Source organism: Zalophus californianus, chromosome 11 (genome assembly GCF_009762305.2).
Source record: "Zalophus californianus isolate mZalCal1 chromosome 11, mZalCal1.pri.v2, whole genome shotgun sequence".
NCBI lineage: Eukaryota > Metazoa > Chordata > Mammalia > Carnivora > Otariidae > Zalophus > Zalophus californianus.
The window spans coordinates 80,706,506-80,732,736 of record NC_045605.1 but is presented as its reverse complement, the minus strand read 5'-3'; the positions used below and the strand labels follow the sequence as shown (position 1 = coordinate 80,732,736).

At 41.7% G+C, this 26,231-nt stretch overlaps 1 protein-coding gene across 5 annotated transcripts in view; it reads left to right on the top strand.

Moving 5' to 3' along the window:
• Window positions 1-26,231, top strand: part of BDNF (brain derived neurotrophic factor) — a 60,495-nt gene that overhangs the window by 19,623 nt on the left and 14,641 nt on the right. The window contains exon 1 of one of the 5 annotated variants that reach the window (XM_027577811.2): window positions 153-232. The exons of 3 other annotated variants lie outside the window; for them this stretch is intronic. The gene's annotated coding sequence lies outside the window, so the exon portion shown is untranslated. Of the gene's footprint in view, window positions 1-152; window positions 233-1,180; window positions 1,355-26,231 lie in introns of those variants that run through there. One more of the 5 variants, XM_027577808.1, reaches the window with a different exon arrangement.

Sequence of the window (26,231 nt, the reverse complement as noted above, 5' to 3'; positions counted from 1 at the left end):
AGGGGGTGCGAGTATTACCTCCGCCATGCAATTTCCACTATCAATAATTTAACTTCTTTGCTGCAGAACAGAAGGAGTACATACCGGGCACCAAAGACTCGCACCCCCCACTTCTTTTTAACCAAAGGGAACGTGAAAAAAATAATAATAATAGAGTCTGGGAGTTTTGGGGCCGAAGTCTTCCCCAGAGCAGCTGCCTTGATGTTTACTTTGACAAGTAGTGACTGAAAAGGTGGGTTTCTTTTCTTTCTTTCTCTTTCCGTTTTTCTCTGGTTGGCTAGAAAGCGTTTGGCTTTAGTGAGCTCTGTCATTACTGGCTGGAGCAAGTAACTTGATGTAACGTTATCTGGGGGCATTCATTAATAAAAAATGCCGTCATTATCTTGATTGAATTCCTACTAGGCAAACTCTGGAGAGGTCAGTGCACGAACTCTGTTTAAGCCGACGTGTTTAAGGCAGCGGAGTAAACCAATAGCCCCCATACTCCGTGCGATTTCATTGTGTGCTCGCGTTTGCAGCTCCGTCGTGCGGGAAGGTGCGGGAAGGTGTGGGAAGGTGTGTCTCCTGGCCGGGGAAATGCACGCCCTCTCCCGCAGAACTTGGGTGCTGGGATGGGGCGGAGGGAGTTACAAGGGAGGGGAGCAAGACCCCGGGGACGCTCGATTCGCAACAGCTCCTTCCCGCCCCAGCGCGCACAGCCGGGGTTTCCGCGAAGGGCGCGGATGCGGGGTTTCCCCGGGCGGGGGTAGGTAGCTCCTCGAAGCAGCGGGCGCGGCGCGTACGTCCTGCCCCGGCACCCCGGGCGGGCGCGGGGCTTGCGGGGACACGTCGCGGGGTCCCAGGGACAGGCGGAGGGGGTGCACGGACCCGGGGAACCCCAGGAGTCCCAGGGGCTGAGCCAGAGCGAGGAAAAGGCGCGGCGTTCCCTTTAAGCGGCCGCCCCGCACGGGTATCGGTGGCGCGGGCGAGCCGGGGGAGGGGGGCGGGGGGCGGTGCCGTTTGACCAATCGAAGCTCAACCGAAGAGCTAAATAATGTCTGACCGGAGCTCGAGGCGCAGGCTGGAGCTCCCGGTCCCCGCCGCCGCCGCGCCCGGGCGCACCCGCCCGCTCGCTGTCCCGCGCCCCCCGTCGCGCCGCGGGCTCCCGGGCGGGGCCGAGAAGCCGGCCCGGCGCGCCCCCCGCCTCCTCCTCGGGAAGCTTTGATGAGACACTTGAACTGCAGTTGCCACTGCTGCTGTGGGGCCGGCGGCCAGCGGCTCCGCGACGGGGATCCGGGCTGGGTTCAGGGGCCGGGAGCGAGATAACGATGTGACTCCTCCGCCGGGGACCCGTGAGCTTTGTGTGGACTCCGAGGTAGGCGAGTAGCGGGCGTGGGGTTTGGCGCGGGAGCCTCCCGTCCTCGGGGGAAAGTTGGTTGGGGGGCCCCGAAGTTGTGGGAAGAGGTTGGAACTCCTTTCCTCCCCTCCAGGAAAAGGGGGACTTGGAGTTGCTCCGGCGGAGCTTTCTCCTCGGCATCCCGCGGCCCAGAGAGCAGCCAGGACCCCCCGAGGGAGAGGGACCCCGGGCAGCCCTGAAGTGGGGGAGAAAAAGCCTAGAGGAGACGCGGAGCTGCTCAGCAGGAGCGGAGACGGCGCCCCGGGGATCCCCCGAAACCCTCCCCTAGCACAGCCTGGGTCGTGAGAGATTTAGGGCGCCAGCTGTCGGGGCCCTGACTGCGGTGACTGTGTGGGAGCTGGGATATGTATCTTTCCTGTGGGCTGGCGGTCCCCGCGCAGATTTTGGGGGGTCCCTTGCTCCCTCAGCCCACACCACCGCACCCGGGGCTCCGGCCAGGCTGCACACGGTCACCTGCGCCTCAGGATTTGAGACCAAAGCGGACTTACACAGGTCCAGTGCCAGTATATCTCGGAAAACTTGAGACACTCCTGCAGCTCGGACCTGAAAGGGGCTGCGGGACTCCGGCGCTGGCTGCGCCCACACTTCTCCCCATCCCGCGGCCCTCCCTTGGAGTACCTTCCAGGGAATTACAAGTTTTGACTTTCCAGAGCAGGATGGGGTGTCTTGACTCTCGGGTGGGTCTCTGGGGATGCAAAGCCGGGAAGAAGGAATGGGTGAGCTGTGCCTAGAAAGAAATTGCTGAGGATTGGGGGCTTTATGCCCGACGGGCTGAGAAGGGAAATTGCAGACTGGGGGTACCCCCAGGAGAGAAAAGTCTTGGGGTTGCTGGAGTGAACTGGATTCGCGGTCGGAGGATGCTGTGTTTGTGTGTTGGGGATGGAGCGGGGTGGAGCGGGGTGGAGGGACTGGGCTTGGGGGGCGAGGAGGAGGGGGCAGGGAGCTTGGTGCTAGGGAAGGTAGAGGGTGCCCTCTGCCGGCCAAGTTACCCAGAGCAGCTGCTGGGGGCCGGGAGGCTGGGGGTGGGGAAGTGGTAAGGGATGACTTTCCGGGATCCCTTGGGGAGATGGTAGGAGGGACTTGTTGAATGATGCTGCTGACTCCCGACTCTGATGTATTTGACCCGTGCTCCTCTTTGGCTCCAAAGCAAAAAGTTTTCCTCACGCTGGGGGAGTTATGACGGACCACAGTTGGTGGTGTGTTAGGGCTCCCTGGATCTTATTTCTGGGTTCTTCAGGTATCTTATAGTTACCCCTCACAATGTCAGTAGTAGCCAGTGAACATTTTTTGACAAGAATGCAGGAACGTTCTTGGCCAGAAGCAAAGAAAATAATATTTCTGAATGTTTATTAATTCTCCTAGTACAGTTATCTTTTAAAGCAAACCAGTGTCTAATTGGGAACGTTGTTGTTTTTAAACTGCATATAAAACGTGTTATGCTACTAAATAAGATCTTCAAATTGGCTCTACTTCTTGGAAAATACCCCTTCTCTATTTTTATCCAAAAATTTATTTCTGTATGTGTTTATATAAGGTCAAAAGCTATTTTGGTCTTAAAATTATATACTTTTTAAAAATATTTTTATTTATTGAGGTATAATTACAGATTTATTTCGTCTAAGTGTGGGAACCCTCATTGTTTACCTCCTCCAAAACATTATCATTTTTAACTTGAAGTTTCTGAGATTATGGCACGTAGTGCTCCATGTTGTTGCACGTAATAGGTCACATCACACATTGCACATAGAGATTGCCAATTCTTGGCCCTGGGACCAGCACCCCTTTAAAACACTCACTAACTCCTGTTGCCTGATTTTGCGAACACCTTCTTTAAGATTTTTCTTTTGTGAGTTTACCTCTGGGCTAGCAGCAGAGGTAAGAGAAAGGAAAGAGACACTTGTTGAAATGTAACCATAACTTTTACTGGAATTTAAAACACGTTGATTATCATTACTGGAATTCCAGGGTCATAAAATCGTTGTCTTTTTTTTTTTCTACATTATTTTGCAAAATGTGATAAATGCTGGTAAATACAGACTGGTAATAAGTATTTTGATAGAATTGTTATGTAGGTAGGGCTATTTTAAGTTATTACAGAACGTATTCTATTTATAAATGATATAAGCAGAAAGAAATGATTTCCAGATAAACAAGACTCACGTACATGTTTTGAAGCATTAGAACATTGCATACACACTTAGACATCACATTTTTTTAAAAGGAAAATAACAGTAATTTTTCACATACTTTTGGAGCCATTCATAGCCCATTCAGAACTGAATTAGTAACTGGAAATCATGTTTATTTTAAGGTAATATTTAAGATCATTTAAGATATAAAGTAGGTCAACATTTAAGTATCCACAGAATAAAGCATTAAAGAAATCTGTTTTAGGATGTCTTCTCAGTAAGTGTAACTTTTACTTTCGAACAAGAGGAACTGAAAAAAGGATCATTTGCCTAAAAAGCAAATGATTCATTTGTGCTAGGTGAATTAATTGTCTAAAACTGGGCCAAAGTGGGGTGGGGAGGTGCTGGAATATTGCTGGTTCATTGTGATTTACCAGGAGGGGGGAAATCCTGTAAATGCAAGTTTCTAAAATCCTGGCTTAAAATCCTTTGGTTTCCTGTTTAATAGGGGCACCATTAGAATGTAAGCTATTCCCTTCTTCCTGGAATCTTAACTTTTCAGTAGTCCAAATGCAGATGATTGATAATCTCATTTTTTTCAAACATAAATAGCTCTGGTTTGTAGTTGAGTACACACAGCAAGCTGGGCAGGTCCACCTGATAATAGCAAAGAGCTCTGTTACATGTTTTTACGTTTGTGTTTAAACCGTTCTGTAAATATCCCCCCACCCCCTACTTCAGACACACGGAGCACACAGAGCTCTATATTCTATATCCAGTTAGTGAACTTGTGGAATGTAACAGCCAGCAGCTTTGGGTCTCAATCATGGACTTACTCTTCTACTAAACTTCAAGCATATTGAAGATACACACAATGGAAAGGTCATATGCACGCAGTTCATTAACATTTTAAGAACTAGGAAGTTAGTCCCAGAGTAGAGAGAATAATTCTCGATTTCATGAATGAAAAGAGAGCATGGAAATTGTATGATAGCTAAACTCTGAAGATCTTTTAAAATGAAAGGCACTCCCATTTTGATGTCTATAATAGCGAATGTATTTTAATGGTTGAAACATAATTTTCAACTCTCTGTATGGAAGATTGCAATTTGTGTGAGGGGGCCAGCTCAGCCAAATGCGAGTGAATATGTCCCTTTAATTGGGTAATTGCTAACTTTTCTCAACTTGTTTTCAAACGATTGTTATGGAGCACTCAGTTTCCACTAATTGCAAAATTGCTGCTTAATTGAAGGACTCTCAGCCATCTAGAGCAGCCATTCATCCACTGGCAGGCTCTGTAATCTCAAACTGTGAATTGCATTTTAAAAAGGAATGGAGCAGAGAATTCAGGGGAATTCTAGGTTTAAATGCTGGATTTCAGTGGAGGAAGAAATCATTTGAACAAGAATCACATTAAGTTGCGTTGTGATAAATTTTCTTTACTAGGATGAATAACATACCCAGATGGGCTTCAAAAGTGAATGAGCAAACTTATTGGTTACCCTCTGCATCCATTTACTCTGTTTAGCATGGAGTAATGTTAAGCAATAAATGATGTTGGCAAATGAAATCCGTATGTCATTTGTATATGGGATTTAACCCTAGGACACAGAAAAAAGCTTTGGTATTTTTAAGCTCAGGCATGTGTGTCCTCAAAGTCCCCTTAAACTTCCATTGAAGGCATAGAATTGTTGAGTCCTAAATAATTTTATACTTAAACACATCTCTGGCTTTCCAGAACACTTAGACTAAAGCCTTAGAATAAGTCATGGACCCAATTATTAAGTATGTGGAATCATTCTTGATGGCAGACACAAAACTATGAAGCTCACTAATATATTGATTTTGAAAAATTTTGGGGGGTAAGGGAGTGGTAAATGGGTGTGTTCCTTAAGTGGAGCAGAAAGGTATTCTGTTTCTGTAGAAAAACACGAGAATGTGGTCAGATAAGAAGTATGGAAGCTTTCATTTAACTGCAGATACTCAAATTCAAGTTCAGACTCTGGGACACTTAGATTCTTGGTGAAACAAATCTGACCAGATATGCTGGATGCTAAGAAGTGGTTCATTGCCTTGATGTCTCATTTGCACATGGTCTGAAGCTTGAGGATGGGTTCCTTTAAATGAATTAGGGGAGGGGCGGGGGCGGGACCAGGAGAGTGACAAGGGGGAAGCAGAGTAAATTTACAAGCTTCAGTGACAGCCATAATATAGCAAAAGTTTCCAAAGATCCCAGAGAGTAACGAACATTATTCAGTTTTCCCCAAAGGTTCACTTGAAAGAACTTTTCACTGGTTGTCATGGTAGTAATGTCCTGATTTTGAAAGGTCCCAGAACCTCGTAACTCTTAAATGTGCTTTCATCTTGATTCCTTTGGTCTGACTGAAGCTTTATGACCACCTTCTGTGTTTTTGACATGTTTCTGCATACTTGGAGGTGGGTGGGCAAAGGAAGGTGCCTTAATCCTAAGACAATATAATTAGGAAATATAAAATTATATGATAAGAAATCACTTAACTTCAAACTGGCTTATTAAAATAAAACTAGAAGACAGCCTGTCATTTAATTACAACCAGTGTGTGTAAAATTAAGATTTATACAATGGAAATTCAAAAAGAAAAAAAAAGTGGCATTTTCAAGAAATGTAAGCAACTCATCAAAAGTTGAAGTAATAGTGCCACCTAGAGAACAAAATCACCAGCTTTACCAAGCCAAATGGTTCATTTGCCATATGAGCCCTTTTTTTCAGGCTATACTTTTAAGGCTACAGTTACTAGGATTTGCTTGCTACCCTATTCAGATTTGGTGTGGGGGGTGCGTAGAGGTTTGTTTATGCATTTGGGATTGTAGATGAGATTTTAAAACTGGCAGATCCTCAACTCAATGCATACACTAAGTCATTTTAGCATTTTAATATAGTAGCCAAATGTAGATTAGCCTGCCAGGAATAAAGGCTGGCTTGCTTTCTTCTTTTTTTTTTTTTTAACATTTATTATTTCCAGTAATATGTATTGAAGCATTGAGTACAAAGGTTCTGATTTTATTCACTCGCTACAGGCAATTCATTACACTTTCTGAGATACAATAACACCAAATAAATTGAGTAGAGAGACCTGAAGAATGTCTTTGATCTGAGATCCAATTTTAACTTTAATGATTTGAGGAGAATTAAGAATAAAATAAAGGGTCATATATGTAGCAAGACTTTAAACACCAAAAAAGTAAGAGGGGAAAAATAGACAGGGAGAAGGAAATTATAAGAGCTGCCTCAGCCTTAGAATAGATGAAGACAGACATCTGAGCCAGCACCAAAAGATAGTAGTGGAGCCAGGAACGAATAATTGCAAATTAGCTTAAAATTCTTTGATGACAAAAATCTGTGTAATTCATTTTTGCATGCCCCACAATAGCATCCAAAATGGTGCTGGTAGCAGAGGAGGCACTTGGACAAATACTGTTGAATGGACAAGTAGATTGATTAATAGTTGCTTTGGAGTCTGACTAGCAGTGTAGACAATGAAGAAATTTCATTGTTACAGAAAAATGCTTGTTTTGCTCGCAGAGGAGCAGAAGTTGGAAGAAGTAAGTGTAGTGCTACTGGTTGTTGATGTCCTTTAGTTGGCTTAGTTCTGAAATTTCTTACGCACAATTCTTTTATAAAATTAACCATGTTTGGAACGTAGGAATGTTAGAGTTGATGTACGCAGTAGCAGCTGTAAACTTACTGGTGGATTTTCGTTTAAAATGTTTTCAAAGTTTTGGATGTCAGTTATTGTGCTTCAGGGAATGGAAAACGGTGTGTGTGTGTTTATTTTTTAACAGTATATGTTATGTTTGTGCCAGTTTTTTCCAGTAGGCAGATCACCAAAGAAAGTCATTATATTGTCTGTATTTTGTGTCATGCATGGGAACAATCAGGTGTGGAAAACTTTCAGGAAAAAAATACTAAAAAACAAGAGACAGAGAGAAGGAGGAAAAAGGAAACTCACTGTACGATTTTTGCCACTTGAGATTGAATCTAATCAGTCTTGGGTTTGGAGTGGCTAGCATCAGCTTTGACTGCATTTTCTGTTCTTTCTGCCTTCCTGTGTTTTTGAAAACTGAAACTATGCCCAAATTGAAACAAGTTTCTCTGTCTTCTCAGATGTTTGTTTATTTCTTGAATTATGGGGAGTGTTTTTAAACACAGATAAATTTCTTTTACATCATACAGAACCTGAAGGTCAAGCAATTTGCTTCACGCTGCTGGAAGGGATGCTGGGCCAAGTCCCAGGCCTCACTCCTAGACCAAACTGTCAAAGGTGCTGTCTCTTACGTACGCAACACTGGGAAAGTACATCCAGTCTTAACATGTTGGCTGATAATATATCTAAAGGCACAGATGATATGTTTATCATATTGAAACCTAAAGCCAGGAGACATTCTGTTGAATCATAGAATCTGGATCATTTACATTTACTTAGATGTAAAATAGTATGATTCAGTTAAAATCAATTGTATAAATGCAGGATAGAGTAGGGAGTTGGGAAAAGGTTTGGGGGCATGACTTACCAGACTATAGAAAGGAAGCCTAGATGTTTTAAATCATCACAGGACCAGTGTGAGCCAGAGGTGTGACTATGGCAAGTGAACATAGCTACTGCACTTTTGGTCTGCACTAGTAGAAGCATAACACTCAGATGGGGAAGCTGATAATTCTCCTCCACTTTTTAGAGAGACTATATATAGGATATTATCTTCAAGGAACTGAAATTGCTCTCATCTTTTGAGATCATGGTGACACAGATACACAGGGCATTTGAAATCATTGCATGTGAGGAATGGTTGAGGGAATTTGGAATGGGTGGCTGGGGACAGAAAAACTTAGGTCCAAATGGCAAATGGTTTTTTGTCTCTCTAGCAACTCCCATCCCATGATTCTAGCTACCTAGAATGCTGGCTTAAGAAGAATTCTGAAGCTGTCCAGGCTCAAAAGAGAAAGAATGTTCTGACTGCTAATGCCCGCCATGGCTGAGGGGTTTGTGACAGCATGTGTGATAATGTTTTTGACATCCTTATTTACAGGACAGTCTTCACATGTGGAGGAGGGAGTCGGTTTGTTTTGTGTCACCCCAGAGAGCAGATCTAGGACCAGTGATATAAATGTAGGTAACTGTACATAGTGCTTAGAAGTATTTTAAGTTCCATTTAATTTTAGCAAATATTACTGCATACAAAGCACTTCATGGGGGGTGGATTTATAATCTAACAAAAAAAGAGGCCTTCTTAGGATATGGTCCATTCCTGTTATAGATGTTTAAGCAGAAGTTGCAAACCTTTTAGAAAGGATGCATGCTAATGTGGGAGGTTGGAGTTAGGAATATGGGATCTGAAGTACCTTTGTACTCCTAAGTTTTCCATATACGTTGATCATATCATAAAGTGTACTCCCTATCTTTAGTTAACATACAATCCTAATAATGACAATTACATATCTTTGTTTTCTGATCCTCTACCTTTGCAACTTCATGAATTGAATCAGAAATGCTTCCCATTTTTTTTTTGCAAAAAACTTTACTTTTTCCATTCTTTCATAGGGATTCCCAAAAGTAGTTTTTTTTCCTTTGGATCAGACTAAGCAGAATGTTTCTAAAAAGAGGCCTGATCACATTCAGATGCCCAAATTGCCTAAGAAATTAACTTTTGACATTAGATTTTCTAGAAAGTTCAGCGGCTGAACTAAAAAAACCTTCTCAACATTCACCTTCCCCTTCTGGGGGACACTTTAAATATACTTTAAATATAAAGTGTCAAAGAAATGGACCCCTTCCCCAACCCATCAGGTTTCAACATAAATTTCTTTTTTATAACTTATTTTGCTCTTGGGTAGAATAGTTGGAAATTAATCAACATGGATGTGTTATCAAAATGCAAGTCTAGACTATGAGGTGCACAACCCACTCCAGTACTAATGAGTATTTCTTCTTTATGATCGATCTCTCAGACTGTTTTCAAGTATTCATATTGTCAGTGTATCAGTTTACTATTTTTTTTAAGATTTTATTTATTTGACAGAGACAGAGAGGGAACACAAGCAGGGGGAGTGGGAGAGGGAGAAGCAGTCCTCACGGGACTCGATCCCAGGACCCCGGGATCGTGACCTGAAGGCAGACGGTTAACAACTGAGCCAGCCAGGCACCCCTCAAACAGTTTACTATTTACATCCCCTTTAGAACATCACATATTTTATGGTTTATGTTTTCTCCTGTTTCAAAGCTTTTCTTTTAAAAAAAAGTGAAAGTGTTATATACTGGGGATGATTATTTTACTCATTAATGCACCAAGCATTAATTGAGTACCCAGGGGGTGCCAGGTACTGGGCTACATGGGGTTTCTTTTCCCTGTATGGATCCATCCATCTTTAGGTGCTACCTGTTAGGCAACTCCACTGATTTTTCCATATAAGGCTTCCATTACCTTTTCATATACTCACTTCAAAAGAGTCCTGGTGTTTAGAAAGAAAAAAATCTGTTGAGCAAATTCTCTGACTTCCTGTCCATACTGTATTTTCAGCGATGGTCTGTAACATTTTAAAATAACTTATTTCTCTTTTAAGAGTTGATCTTTCTTATCCCTTGATTTTTCAGGTGTCATTTTGTATTCAGATAAAGACAAAAATGCTTGTTAGAATTTTGTCCTAAACATTTTGCTCCTAGAAGATACTTCACGAGGAGCTCTTTGTACTGGATGCTGGTGGAAGCCACAGTAGAACTTCTGAACCAGAGACGCTGGTTCGTATCCACTGACTTGATGATGGATTTTTTTTCCTTATATACGAGGACATGTTTGGGCCTCTTAGTATTCAGGAATGTGTCTTTCATTTGACAGTGTTTATAAATGTTGTATGTATATAAATTTAAATTGTGAGAATGCTACCATTTCCTGGAAGCTGGTTTCATGATTATGCTGAGTAAGGAAAAGATGGAAAAATCAGTTTAGTGAATACTATCTTGCCTTTAAAGATTAGTCAGTAACATGTTTAAATTTAGTAATGTATGTCTTTAGAGTTTACTAAAAACCACTTTTCAATCCATAGGGTCTCCTTTCATGGTGAAGTCAGGAGGTGTTTTTGCTCAAACGTGTGGTAGAAATAAGAGTTCATATGTGATGTTCATGGGTCATAAATATGCCAATATAATAACTACGAGCAGTTTGGCACTGTCAACTCAGAAAGGAATGTTTAACCTCTTGATATACAACAAGGAAGCATATTTTCACGTGGTTCTGTGAATTTCAGAAAAATCGGGAAGTGGATCAAGAAGAGGTAATAGGTCCCATTTTCCTTCTCCTACACCAACCATACTTGCTGCCATGCTCCCAGCCTTTGTTTTCACTCCTGAGCAGGGCAGCTAGAATAAGCAGTGAATAAATAGTGTCAGAACACTCCATACTTTGCGTTTTGAGACAAACTCAGAGAGATAGACACATGTCCACTAACTTCAAAACTAGTGGTATGAATATAAATAAATAAGTAAATTGTAGGACTGTTTTTTTTCCCTCTAACAAAATCATATACAGAACCTGAGTATGTAAAACAAGAATAAGCAGTGCTGTTCTAGTCAAACTACAGGTGGGAACATCAGTGTCCTGCCCCTTTGACCTTGATCAGTTTTGACCCTTGCAAGAGGCCCCTTGACACCCTGCTGTGCAAAACCCGGATGGAAAACGATTTTTCTAGATAAAAGTCAACAAGTAGAAATTCCAAAGTGCTAAATCTTCCTTCCTTTTTCATGAAAATGACTGTCCTCCTGCCCATTCCTTGGCCATTCTCTTGCATTGAGAGTTGTGTTCATCTGCTTGTTCAGAATATTCACAAATGGAACTTAATAAAGAAGATACTTCTACATGAAATTTTTCCCATTGCATAGTTTTTAGAAATAATCGTGATGAAGTCCCAGTAGTTCATTTTTGCCCTTGCTTCCCTTGCCTTTGGCGATGTTTCTAGGAAGAAGTTGCTGCAGCTGAGGTCGAAGAGGTTGCTGCCTGTGTTCTCCTTTAGGATTTTGATGGATTCCTGTCTCACATTTAGGTCTTTCAACCATTTGGAGTCTATTTTTGTGTGTGGTGTAAGGAAATGGTCTAGTTTCATTCTTCTGCATGTGGCTGTCCTATTTTCCCAACACCATTTGTTGAAGAGACTGTCTTTTTTCCACTGGACATTCTTTCCTGCTTTTTCGAAGATTAGTTGACCATAGAGTTGAGGGTCCATTTCTGGGCTCTCTATTCTGTTCCATTGATCGATGTGTCTGTTTTTGTGCCAGTACCATACTGTCTTGATGATGACACCTTTGTAATAGAGCTGGAAGTCCAGAACTGTGATGCCGCCAGCTTTGCTTCTCTTTTTCAACATTCCTCTAGCTATTCGGGGTCTTTCCTGGTTCCATACAAATTTTAGGATTATTTGTTCCATTTCTTTGAAGAAAGTTGATGGTATTTTGATAGGGATTGCATTGAATGCGTAGATTGCTCTAGGTAGCATTGACATCTTCACAATATTTGTTCTTCCAATCCATGAGCATGGAATGTTTTTCCATTTCTTTGTGTCTTCCTCAATTTCTTTCATGAGTATTTTATAGTTTTCTGAGTACAGATTCTTTGCCTCTGGTTAAATTTATTCCTAGGTGTCTTATGGTTTTGGGTGCAATTGTAAATGGGATCGACTCCTTAATTTCTCTCTCTTCTGTCTTGTTGGTGTATAGGAATGCCACTGATTTCTGTGCATTGATTTTATATCCTGCCACTTTACTGAATTCCTGTATGAGTTCTAGCAGTTTTGGGGTGGAGTCTTTTGGGTTTTCCACATAAAGTATCATATCATCTGCAAACAGTGAGAGTTTGACTTCTTCTTTGCCAATTCGGATGCCTTTTATTTCTTATTGTTGTCTGATTGCTGTGGCTAGGACTTCTAATACTGTGTTGAATAGCAGTGGTGATAGTGGACATCCCTGCCATGTTCCTGACCTTAGGAGGAAAGCTCTGTTTTTCCCCATTGAGAATGCTATTCGCTCTGGGTTTTTCATAGATGGCTTTTATGATATTGAGGTATGTACCCTCTATCCCTATACTCTGAAGAGTTTTGATCAAGAAAGGATGCTGTACTTTGTCAAATGCTTTTTCTGCATCTATTGAGAGGATCATATGATTCTTGTTCTTTCTTTTATTAATGTATTTTATCACATTGATTGATTTGCAGATGTTGAACTAACCTTGCAGACCAGGGATAAATCCCACTTGGTCATGGTGAATAATCCTTTTAATGTACTGTTGGATCCTATTGGCTAGTATTTTGGTGAGAATTTTTGCATCCATGTTTATCAAGGATATTGGTCTGTAATTCTCCTTTTGATGGAGTCTTTGTCTGGTTTTGGGATCAAGGTAATGGTGGCCTCATAAAACAAGTTTGGAAGTTTTCCTTCCATTTCTATTTTTTGGAACAGTTTCAAAAGAATTAGGTATTCATTCTTCTTTAAATGTTTGGTAGAATTCCCCTGGGAAGCCATCTGGCCCTGGGCTCTTGTTTGTTAGGAGATTTTTGATGACTGCTTCAATTTCTTTAATGGTTATAGGTCTGTTCAGGTTTTCTATTTCTTCCTGGTTCAGTTTTGGTAGTTGATACATCTCCAGGAATGCATCCATTTCTTCCAGATTATCTAATGTGCTGGCATATAGTTGCTCATAATATGTTCTTATAATTGTATTTCTTTGGTGTTGGTTGTGATCTCTTCTCTTTCACTCATGATTTTATTTATTTGGGTCATTTCTCTTTTCTTTTTGATAAGTCTGGCCAGGGGTTTATCAATCTTATTAATTCTTTCTAGTTTTGTTGACCTGTTCTGCTGTTCTTTTGGTTTCTATTTCATTGATTTCTGCTCTGATCTTTATTATTTCTCTTCTCCTGCGGGGTTTAGGCTTTATTTGCTGTTCTTTCTCCAGCTCCTTTAGGTGTAGGGTTAAGTTGTGTATTTGAGACCGTTCTTGTTTCTTGAGAAAGGCTTGTATTGCTATATACTTTCCTCTTAGGACTGCCTTTGCTGCATCCCAAAAAAGTTGAACAGTTGTGTTTTCATTTTCATTTGTTTCCATGAATTTTTTAAATTCTTCTTTAATTTCCTGGTTGACCCATTCATTCTTTAGTAGGATGCTCTTTAGCCTCCGTGTATTTGAGTTCCAATCAAGAAATGGGCAGAAGACGTGAACAGACATTTTTCCAAAGAAGACATCCAAATGGCCAACAGACACATGAAAAAGTCCTCAACATCACTCAGCATCAGGGAAATCCAAATCAAAACCTCAATGAGGTACCACCTCACACCAGTCAGAATGGCTAAAATTAACAAGTCAGGAAACGACAGATGTTGGCGGCGATGCAGAGAAAGGGGAACCCTCGTACACTGTTGGTGGGAATGCAAGCTGGTGCAGCCCCTCTGGAAAACAGATGGAGATTCCTCAAAAATTTGAAAATAGAGCTACCATACGATCCAGCAATTGCACTAATGGGTATTTACCCCAAAGATACAAATGTAGGGATCCGAAGGGGTACGTGCACCCCGATGTTTATAGCAGCAATGTCCACAATGGCCAAACTATGGAAAGAGCCAAGATGTCATCAACAGATGAATGGATAAAGAAGAGGTGGTATATATATACAATGGAGTATTATGCAGCCATCAAAGGGAATGAAATCTTGCCATTTGCAATGATGTGGTTGGAACTGGAGGGTATTATGCTGAGCAAAATAAGTCAATCAGAGAAAGACATGTATCATATGATCTCACTGATATGAGGAATTCTTAATCTCAGGAAACAAACTGAGTGTTACTGGAGTGGTGGGGGGGTGGGAGGGATGGGGTGGCTGGGTGATAGACATTGGGGAGGGTATGTGCTATGTTGAGCGCTGTGAATTGTGTAAGACTGTTGAATCACAAACCTGTACCTCTGAAACAAATAATACATTATTTGGTAAAAAAAAAAAAAAGGAAGGGAAAAATGAAGGGAGGGAAATTGGAGGGGGAGATGAACCATGAGAGACTATGGACTCTGAGAAACAAACTGAGGGTTCTAGAGGGGAGGGTGGTGGGGGGATGGGTTAGCCTGGTGTTGGGTATTAAAGAGGGCACGTATTGAATGGAGCACTGGGTGTTATATGCAAACAATAAATCATGGAACACCAAAAACAAATGATGTAATGTATGGTGATTAATATAACATAATAAAAAAAAAAGAATCGTAGGTATGTAACAGTTGAGAAGCAAGGAGAGATGACCTTAATGTAAAGATTTTATTAACCATTAAAATGTATCATCAGTAACAAAATTTATTTTAAACTGCTTTTCCTAAAATATGAGTATATTCCTCTGGTTTTTACATTCCTGAGAATGACTTTCTTAAAAGTTGGAAGCCTTTATTATTCCAGAGCCTCTGATTGTCCTTCAGAGTCAGTCTCATGTAAAATCTCGGGGAACTCTCACCATCGCTATTCCAAGCACTATTAAAGGATGTGAAAACTTGCCCTCATGCAGTAGGTATTGGTACTGGAACCAGAATTCAGTTGGTTTGTCATCACTAACATTCCTACATGATTTTCGTGGCTAACATCATATGTAGACAAGGCTGCACACTTCAATAGTAATCTTGTCCAAAATCTTGTTTCATATTTTGAAAATGCATTCTCATGTCTCATTCCATTTGATCCTACAAATAACCCTTTGAAAAAGATGGAGCAGACATTATTCCCACATAACAGATGAGGAAATTAAAGCTCAGAGTAGCTAGATAACTTGATCCAAGATGCATAGCTATAGAACCAGAGCAAGGATGACAACTCAGTGACTTCTAACCTAGCCCTCTTGCCTCTGGCTGTCTACAACCATAACCTACAGTATGCAGGTAAGAAACCATATTTCACCCTTGGCACATTAATGGGAATCTGGCATAGGTGTAGGTCAGTATTGTCACCCTGGCCTAGTGTCCACTCTATAGAGCAGAGATTGGCCACACTCTGTGTGCCAAGGAGGAAAATGATTATGGGAGGATTAAAATAATGTTTATTTTAAAGGGTTTTTAAATTTATCCGCCCCCTTTTTTAAGAAAAAAATCTCTTGAAGAGAGAGGAACAGAATATATGATTTTTTGATGTCCTGTTCTTTGAGCTTCTTTGTTAAAATTTTACTTAAAGCTGAGGATCCTGGTAAGTGAACAACCTAACAGAGCAGAGTTCTCCAATGTGGTGATCATCAGAATTACCTTTGAAAGTGTAAAAAAAATGCAAATAACAGGTGCTAGTCCTTGGGATTCAAGATTCGTAGGTTTGGGACAGAGCCTGGACATATATTATGTTTAGAAACTTCCACAGGTCGTTCAGATATGCAGGAAACTTTAAGAATTGCTGAATGAAAAGCCAAATAAATTGAACATCCTGTGATTTAGAGGGACTTATCATTTACTTCATTGTTCAAATACATGGATTAGTGCATGGTTAGAAGGGATTTGCGGCCTTATAAATAATCAGAAGTCCAGAGGCTTTGAGATAGGAGGCCTGTTGAAGATATTTTCTGACTTCAAAGATACTTCCTCAGAAACTTCCTTGAGAGCAGAAGACATGGGACAATATTCCCCAACCCAATGATCAAGTTGGATTCTAGGTCCACCACGTACTAGAAGTGTGACCTTGTACATACCACTTAAACTCTCTGTGCCTCAGCCTCTTGACAGGGTAGTTGTAGGGATTAAATGTGTTAATACTAGTAAAGTGCTTAGAACAGCACTTGGCGTAGTAAGGGCTAAATGAATTTCAGTCACTCTTGTTGCTGTTGGCACTTCCCAGCCCTAAATAGCACCATTTGTGACTTACTATCAAGACAATTAAAAGCTTTGTTAACACGCTTCCTGCCTAAATTTGCTCCACTTTATACCAGAGTTGACAAGACGGCTCTGTTTTGATGTAATCTTTGGAGTCTAATTTGTTTATTAATGACTTTCTTCCCCCTTCATCCATCTAAATCCTACTCATTTTTCAAGACCCAGCTGGAGTGATGGAGTTGGATTCCAGGTCCGTCACTTACTAGACCTATGATCTTGGGCAAGTTGCCTAAATTCTCCATGGCTTGAGTAATGTTGAGGGAAATACTTTCCCCTCATCCTGTGATTCCACAAGGGCACCTGCTTCCTAAAATGCACAAGAGAAGGGTTAGGTCAGAGGAGCATTCTGGGTCTTCTCTCATCCCCGTTACTTGCTCCTCTCTATGAGAAGTGGTGATTAAGCTGATTGGTGGGACCTTACTAAACCTGTCCTCTCATGGAGTGTATACACTATGTAAATCAAAGCAATGGACTGCTGGTGCTGAAATTGAGCCCACCGCTCTCTTGCTCTGTGGGACCACCACGTCCAAATGTGTAGGTTCTTGGCATTCTAACCATGATGCAATAAGCAGTAAATGCAGGGCTGGCTTCTTCAGGCTATGCCCACCATATTTTCTAATCCAGCTTTGCTAACATGAGGCTGACTCTGTATTTTGATTTCCTCTTGGCAGTGTGTTCCTATTCTGTTCTCAATTCAGATCCCAAAGAGAGGAGGTATGGCTACCCCAAATATGTACTACTAAGTAGGAAGTTGAATAAATGGTAATTTTTTTCAAAGTTGAATGAGTTAGGGTCCTTGTCCCAAAACAGCTGTCTTACAATTTAGCTTTTATCCCCCCATGTATTTTAGTCTTTTTTAAGTTTTTATTTTAATTCCAATTAGTTAACATACAGTGTTATATAGTTATAGGTGTACAATGCAGTGATTCAGCAGCCATGTATTTTAGTCTTAATTTTGCAGTTAAAATTGTAAACCCTTTGAAAGCAAAACCTAGGTGTCATACATTGCATAGTAGGTGGTGACAGGGTACTTGCTCAATAAGTCAACATTTCCTTCCCACATGGAAAAGACTTCGGCATTGTCATGTTCAGCTAGGAAAGCACTGTGAAGGGGAAATCATTTCTAGGTACGTGGCCATAAAAGAGTCTTGATTTCCAGCTTACATGCCCCAGAAGCTCACCAACATTGAACTCTTTATGGGTATTTTTCTTGCTTTATGGCTTGTAGGTGTTAAGAGGTTAAACAGATCAGATAACATAATCTTTTGCTCTACAGAATATGATTTATACTGAACAAAAACCTGGGTCAACAGCCTCCTCTTCTCTGTCACCCCTCCTCCCTTTCATTCCCTCTTTTGGGACTGCTCCTGGGCACATGCAAATGACAGCATGTTTTACAGTGAGCGATAGTTGTTGATTTAATCTGTGTCAAACCTGTTCCCCATCCCCTCTCTCTAATGGTGAGGCCCCCAAAGGCAGGGATTCTGCCTCATTCATCTTGGTGTCCCTGGCATCTGTGCTCAGAGATTGTTAAAGAGCAAATGTTAGGAGAAGGCTAAGTCCTAGTCCTCCTAAGCTGTGAGTTTGATGTGTTGACCCCAATAAAAGGCTTTCACGGATAACCCAGCCACAGAAGGATGGATGACTTTTGTGTCTCTGAAAGGAGAAAAGGCAGAAATGGAGCTTTAAAAATATTTGTGGGATTTTTTTCCTCATGGAATACTCATGGTCTACCACTGAGTTTCTTCACATGAGAGAAGGACAGAAACACAGCTGGTTACGACCTTCCACTTCAATGATATGACCAGAGCTCTGCTGATAAAACATGAGCTTGAATCCATGACTGATGTATACCTTGGAGGTGTCCCCTCATTGTCCCCGTGTTCATGTCCCATGAACATTTTTTTAAGAACTATTTTTGATTTGTGAACCTCTAATGGATTAACTGTGTAAAATTGACCATTTGGGGTAATGCTGGAACACTTCCTTGAAAGCTGCCGACAGCTGGGAGTGCACCCACCTCTGTAGGTCTCAGATTTTCTTGTTATACTTAAAAGCCAGTGACAATTTCAGGAAACGACAGATGTTGGTGAGGATGCGGAGAAAGGGGAACCCTCTTACACTGTTGGTGGGAATGCAAGCTGGTGCAACCACTCTGGAAAACAGATGGAGATTCCTCAAAAAGTTGAACATAGAGCTACCCTTGGACCCAGCAATTGCACTACTGGGTATTTACCCCAAAGATACAAATGTAGTGATCCAAAGTGGGGTGACGTGACCTGCACCCCAATGTTTATAGTGGCAATGTCCACAATAGCCAAACTATGGAAAGAGCCCAGATGTCCATCAACAGATGAATGGATAAAGAAGAAGTTGTATATATATATATGTATATATATATATATATACACACACACACACACACACACACACACACACATATATATAATGGAATATATATATTCATCAAAAAATGAAATCTTGCCATTTGCAATGACATGGAAGGAACTAGAGGGTATTATGCTAAGTGAAATAAGTCAATTAGGGAAAGACAATTATCATATGATCTCACTGATATGTGGAATTTAAGAAACAAAACAGAGCATCATAGGGGAAGAGAGGAAAAAATAAAACAAGACAAAACTAGAGAGGGAGACAAACCATAACAGACTCTTTTTTTGTTTTAAGATTTTATTTATTTATTTGACAGAGAGAGAGCACAAGTAGGCAGAGCGGCAAGCAGAGGGAGAGGGAGAAGCAGGCTCTCCGCCGAGCAGGGAGCTCGATGCGGGGCTCGATGACCTGAGCCGAAGGCAGCTGCTTAACTGACTGAGCCACCCAGGCGCCCCCATAACACTCTTAATCATAGGAAACAAACTGAGGGTTGCTGGAGGGGAATGAGGTGGGGGGCTGGGGTAACTAGATGATAGACATTAAGAAGGACACGTAATGTAACGAACACTGTGTATTATATAAGACTGATGAATCACTGACCTCTACCTCTGAAACCAATAACACATTATATGTTAATTAATTGAATTTAAATTAAAAAATGGAAAAAATTTCACTGCCTTTTAAAAAAAAGTCAGTGACAGTTTAAACTCAGGATTCAGTCACTTGAAGACTTCGTTAAGAGTTACCCTGTCAAGGGGCACCTGGCTGGCTCTGTCAGTAGAGCATTTGACTCTTGATCTTGGGGATGTGAGTTCAAGCCCTATGTTGGGCATAGAGCTTACTTAAAAAAAAAATAAGAGTTACCAAGTTCATTATTCCCACTTTACATGAAGCAGCCTTGAAAATTATTTTCCTTAAACAAAGTACATCTAAACACTTAAGTTTTTAATAAATAAATGAATCATTAAAATGTATGTAATGCTTTCTTAATCAGAGATAGTTTACCACTCATAAGCAAGAGACTCTGACTTGAAATATTATAGGTTAGTAAGCTCCCTAGAGAAATTTCTGTAAGGAAACATGGTCTGCTGTGAGACCATGTTTCTGGAGGTGGAGGTGAGCACATTGTATTTGACCCAAAGAGGCACTGGAATTTCTCAGAATGGCCTAAAGTCAAGACTGGAGGTGGAGGTGAGGACATTGTATTTGACCCAAAGAGGCAATGGAATTTCTCAGAATGGCCTAAAGTCAAGATTCATTTCATTAAGAGGTGATCCCAGAATTTGCTGCACCATTTAGACTACTTAAGACCCAGCTGGAAGCAGGCACCTTGCACAGGGCCTTCTTTAATCAAAATAGAAAGACGTTCTTTGCTTTCTTTTTCTGAGTTCCATACAGCCTTCTGGCTTCTTCCCAGGTGGCTAGGTAGCAGTACCAAGCAGAGTACCTCCAGTGAACTTCCTCCTGTAGTTATTTCCTGCCTCTGGGAATGTTGCACTTCAGGAGGGTATGCAAAGCCACCCCTGGAATTTTCCTGATTAGTTTAACATTGTGGTGCGGCCTTGACCATCCGTTTAATGGGAGATCTGCTTTCCAGATGACGGTACATATGGAGTTGAGAAGGCTTTTTTTTTTTTTTGGTTTGTTTTTTGTCTTTTTTGCCTTTTTAAAGCATGATTTTTCATTCAGTTTCTAAATTTGGGGTAAAAGGTCCCCTAGGGAGTATTTTCAGAAATGTTTGAAGTTTACATCTGATTTTGGAGGAAAATTGGAGGCCTACTGACAGGCACCTGTCTCCGACACCTCTACTGATCACAAGCACCATCATTTTGGATTTGGATTTTGGATTTGACATTGATCTTGCATTTGTTATTAAAGTCTGTATCCTTAAAGTTTGCTCCCATATATGTCATGTCTCCCTAATTTCCCTGTTAGGCTTATGGAATTTCCAGTATATTCATTTGTAGATGACCACATATGGAGTCATTTAACCACATGTCTTCCTCTTCAAGTCTGTTTTTGTCAGCCCACTCTTGTTTTCTGTTGACATTTCAAGATTATTTTGGAGATTTCCTCTCCACTCCCCCACCATCTCAGTGTCTCAGAAACTTTTTGGGAATGGGTCTTGTTCCCCTCCTATGTTTGTCTATGATCACCCCTCAGGCTGGTGGTGTGGTTAACAACATTTGTTTGTACAGTTGCCCTTTACAGTTTATAAAGCCCCTTCCCATGTGTTGATGACCCTTGGCATGATGCTGTGAGTCAGGCAAGTTGAGATTTCTTACCCTCCCATCACAGAGCTGAGGCAGCAGGGTCCTTCAGTTGGCTCATCCATGAAGATTCACCTATGAATTTGCCCAATTTGTTGGTTAAAAAAATGGCTGATTATGAGCCATTTCATAGGGTCAACTTAAAAACCAGTGGGAAAGGCAGGCCCAGAACTCAGGTCTTCATTCCCCAGTCCCAGGGACTGCCCTCTATACCCAACTGCCCCACCTTGTACTGGTTTCTTCCAGGAAATGTCCCAGAAATTGAGACTTCTTGATTTTAGTCACTACTGGGGCATAGCAAAGGGACTGGCATAAATTTCTTGAGTGTCTGTTGTACCAGAGCAATGTGGGAGAGTCATTGGTGTCAAAAGTGAAGTCACTGGGTTAAACTTTTAAAAAAATTGGTTAATTTTAATTTAATCTTTTGATAGTTAATTTACTTACATGATTCAAAATCAAGCAAGTATTAAAAAGTCTGCATTGAGGCACCTTGCCCGCCTCAGTTTCCCCATCCAGCACATACCATCTATAGGTGATCATTTGTACTAATCTCATGTGAATCCTTCATAGTGTGTTTTATGAAAACATAAGTAAATATGAATGTATTATTATTTCCCCCATTTTAAAAAATTTATTTTAAGGTTCCCTCCATTTGTTTAAGCCATTATTTTTAAGTAATCTCTACTCACAATGTGGAGCTCAAACTCATGACCCTGAGATCAAGTGTTGGATGCCCTACCGACTAAGCCAGCCAAGCACCCTTATTTTCCCCCATCTTTTACAAAAAGATTTAAGTAATCTCTACACCCCACATGGGGCTCAAACTCATGACCCTGAGATCAAGTCACATGCTCGCACCATGTGTCACGCCAGCCAGGTGCCCCTATTTTCCCCTATTTTTTGAACAAAAGGTAATATACCCTACATATACTGTTCTTCACCTTGCTTTTATTACGTGCCAATATATTTCAGAGAGCTTTGTATTTCAGTATGTAGGCAGCTAATTGTTCTTTACAGTTGCGTGGATTCTATTATATGTATGCAGTATAGTTTATGTTTTCCTGTAAAACTAGAAATTGGGCAATCTCTAGTATTTTTGCTATTATATGTCTGTTGCAGTTACTAATGTTGGGTATACATCATTTTGTACATGTGCACCTACTTATATAGGTACATTCTCAGAAGTGGAATTGCTGGGTCAACAGGAAAATTCATTTATAATTTTGATAGATAGTCCCTAAGGGCCATGCAAAGGGCTCGAACCCTGGGGCACCTGGGTGGCTCAGTTGGTTAAGCATCTGCCTTCAGCTCAGGTCATGATCCTGGGACCCTGGGCTTGAGCCCTGCATCGGGCTCCCTGCTCAGTGGGGAGTCTGCTTCTCCCTCTCCCTCTGCCTCTCCGCTTGCTCATGCTCGCTCTCTCTCTCAACTAAATAAAGTCTTTACAAAAAAAAAAAAAAAGAAAGAAAACAAAGGGCTCGAACCCTTTGTGTTCCCACCGTCAATGTATGAGAATGGCTGTTTCTTTATAGCCTCAACAACAGAGTGTATGTCAATCTGAAAGATGAGAAATGGAAAGTGAGCTTCTATGTGAGGTCTCTGTCTCTCACCTTGCCCCTAGTTTGCAGTGGGACTATTGCACGGTCCCAGACTTGGTGCAGACACCAATTCCAGTAGAAATACTGCTTTACCATGGCCATGGGCTTATGCCAGCTCTGGTGACACACACACAGAATGGACCCAGTTGCCACTTGCAGAAGCTTGTGTAATGGAAGTTTGAGCATGCACTCACTATTCACCTAACTAGCAATAATAGATCTAAAGACCACAACAGGGGTGCCTGGGTGGCTCAGTCATTAAAGCATCTGCCTTTGGCTCAGGTCATGATCCCAGGGTCCTGGGATTGAGCCCCGCATCGGGCTCCCTGCTCCACGAGAAGCCTGCTTCTCCCTCTCCCACTCCCCCTGCTTGTGTTCCCTCTCTTGCTGTGTCTCTCTCTGTCAAATAAATAAATAAAATCTTAAAAAAAAATAATAAAGACTACAACAGTGTTTATTGGAACAGAAAAGGACATTGTTTCACCACAACGCACTGTGCACCAGGCTTTCAATGCTCATTTCGCAGCTGTTAACCTTATTTTTACGTACTGCTTTCAGAAGATATATCCCAAATCACAGACGAGGTCTTGCTGAGCTTAGAACTTTCACACCCAAGGGGATGCACTTTTGAGGAACGATTTTGCACTTTCCTGAAGATGTGTAATTGCATAATTAGTACTTTATAAGATAAAGCTGGTGGAGTACAGTGTAAGCATTGTACTATGACACAGTACTGTTACACTTTTCCCTTAGAGTTGCCAGGCAGTTTCCTGCATCATACAAATAGGGGATCCTGTAAAAACACAGGGTTGATAGCCTAGCTAACATCTCCACATTTCAAAAAGCATATATTCCAGGTCATGTTCACATGGCTCTATCATTCTCATTGGAAAGATTGATTCTTAGTCATTTTTCTCTGCCGACAATGTGCTGTATTTAGGGACAAAAAATAATCCCTTTAGTTCTGCATAGAAAAGTATGGTAATAGGAGCCTGGCAAAATTGTTATTCCATTCAAACAGGCGTTCTTTTTATTTTCTTTTTTAAAGATTTTATTTATTTATTTGACGGAGAGAGACACAGTGAGAGCAGGAACACAAGTAGGGGGAGTGGGGGAGGGAGAAGCAGGCTTCCTGCCGAGCAGGGAGCCCGATGTCGGGCTTGACCCCAGGACCCTGGGATCATGACCTGAGCCGAAGGCAGACGCTTAAGGACTGAGCCACCCAGGCGCCCCAGGCGTTCTTTTTCATCGAATTTTTGAGGGGGCCCTTTAAAAGGGAAAGCCACTCCTCTTCCTCTCTGTGGCCCAGTGGCACGTGGGGAGTTGCAGTGATGAGTGTATGTGGCTACACAAAAAATAATTCCTGGGCATAAGGGTGGCCTGCCAGAAGCTAGCTGACACAGCACTGACAAATACACGTTTTCTCTTGTTGGTACCTCTGAAGGCTTTCACAACAGGCATTTCCAGTTCTGCTCTCGGGATCTTTGCAGCTGCTTCTCTAGAAGTCCGCTATCGTCCAAGGGCTGGCTGTGGCCAGAAGCAAGGTATTCTGTGTTTTGTGCCATCATGCATCCAACCTGCCACACACATTCAGGATGTTGTCTTGGGTACATGTTCTGTATCCACTCAGTGTGGCTGTGGGGTCCACTTTGCCTTTGCGGTTCATGCCAAGGGCCTCCGGGCACCCGTTTGGAGGCAGGGAACCCATGTGAGGTCTCCACCTCATGACCTTTTTTCCTTTGGCTGTTTCAACTTGGTTGCTCTTGTGGGCGCACTCTGAGAGTCTGCTGCTCTGTCCATGTTGGATCACCTGTTCTGCGGTCTTTGTGGTCCGAACTAGTTGTATGAACTACTCCCTGAGAATAAATTTGAGATTGTCCTGCCATACCTTTGTTTTGCCACTGCCATCTCAGGCCCTCAGCTCTGTTCTTGAGTAACAGGACCATTGCATGAGTCATAATTGGGGTGGCCTAGGGAACCAGGCCTTTAGATTTTGAGGGGATTAGGTTGGGGTACTAAAAAGAAAGGTTTTATGTCACAAGTTTTTTTTTTTTATTATTATGTTTTCCTTAAGGCACATTGGTATTTGGGTCCTGATTGAAATCATTCTTACTCAAGTGGAGTTGACACAGGAGTATTTGGCAGTGGTTAGTGATCTAAAAAGCACGTGGTTCTGTTCGAGGCCCAGTGAGATCTTCCCAGGGGAAAATGTTATGACATTTCAAACAAATTACCTCCGTGCTTCGTGTTGACACTATGCCCTGTTAAGTATGCATGTTTGGTTGATACCTTCAGGGAATGCTTCAATCTGGGGAAAAGATAGTAAAGCAGAAACATTACAGTGATTGTCAACGTTGTGAAATTAGTGTGTAAATAAACTGCTTATCAGGAATGATCATAGGGGGCTTTCTTAAGTAAGAAATTGATACATAGGGTTTGCAGGCTGTCTCTGCCAAGTAGACCTCCCTCAAAATATAAGACCACCTCCACATCTGACCCCATGTGGAAAGAAGCATGCAAGCCATCTCTGGTTCAAATTCCACTTCTACCACTTGCTGGGCATGTGGTTTTAGGCAATTTATTGAACCTCTCTCAGCCTCAGTTTTCTTAGCTGTAAGCTGCAGATAACTTGGTTTATCGACCTTGCTGCTCATAAATGTTAGCTATTATTTTAAATCATTTTTTAATACAAAGAGAAGTTTGATATTACTTATTTTCCAGCTGCCCACGGCTTCTCCCAATATCCACCCCCCCATACACACCACTACCTCTAATACTGTGTTTACTTAGAAATACCGTGCAGATAGGAACACATCCCTCATCCCACTGCTTAGATTAAATATGTTGGTGTTTCAGTTTGCATGTATTCTGCAGGAATCAATGTTTAGCAAAAAGGGTTGGAGACAAACAGATGTTCTCACAGTCCTGATGCTCATGAAACAGAATTGAATGTTTCCATATAGGTACATTCTATTGGCTTAAGTGCTGTGGATATTTTCTGACCAGCCATATGGATCTTTTGTCATCTGAGATGTTAATATTTTCCTTGTATTTTATAGTAGCTCTGAAACATGGCCAATTTCTGGAACAGGGTCCACATGGCTCATTATGCGCAGGGCCCAGAAACTGGCTTGTTTGTGCTACTCACAGGAACAGGGACACTTACAAGAGTTGGGGACTGCGGTAGGGGGCAGTGAGCAGGGGCACGTACTCCATTATTTTTGCTCCTGCATTAAGCTACAAATAATGAGCACTTCCCTGTCCTTTACAATAAGTAATTAAAAGAAATTATAGAATCAGATGCAAAAATAACCTGAAGGACAACTGGAAGTGTGGAACCACCAGTTTTCTCCACGTGGGCAGGAGGTTAATCCTCGTTAACGCTTGGAACTTTGAGTTTCTACAGAGAGGGCTGCATGTCCACACACGTCTTGGCATCTGCCCACACGCTTCTGTACGGTATGACTGTGCATCCCAGAAGAAGGGCTGCAGCATGTGGAATTTAACAAACTGATTCCTGAAAATGGTCTCGTAAAGGTGAGCAACA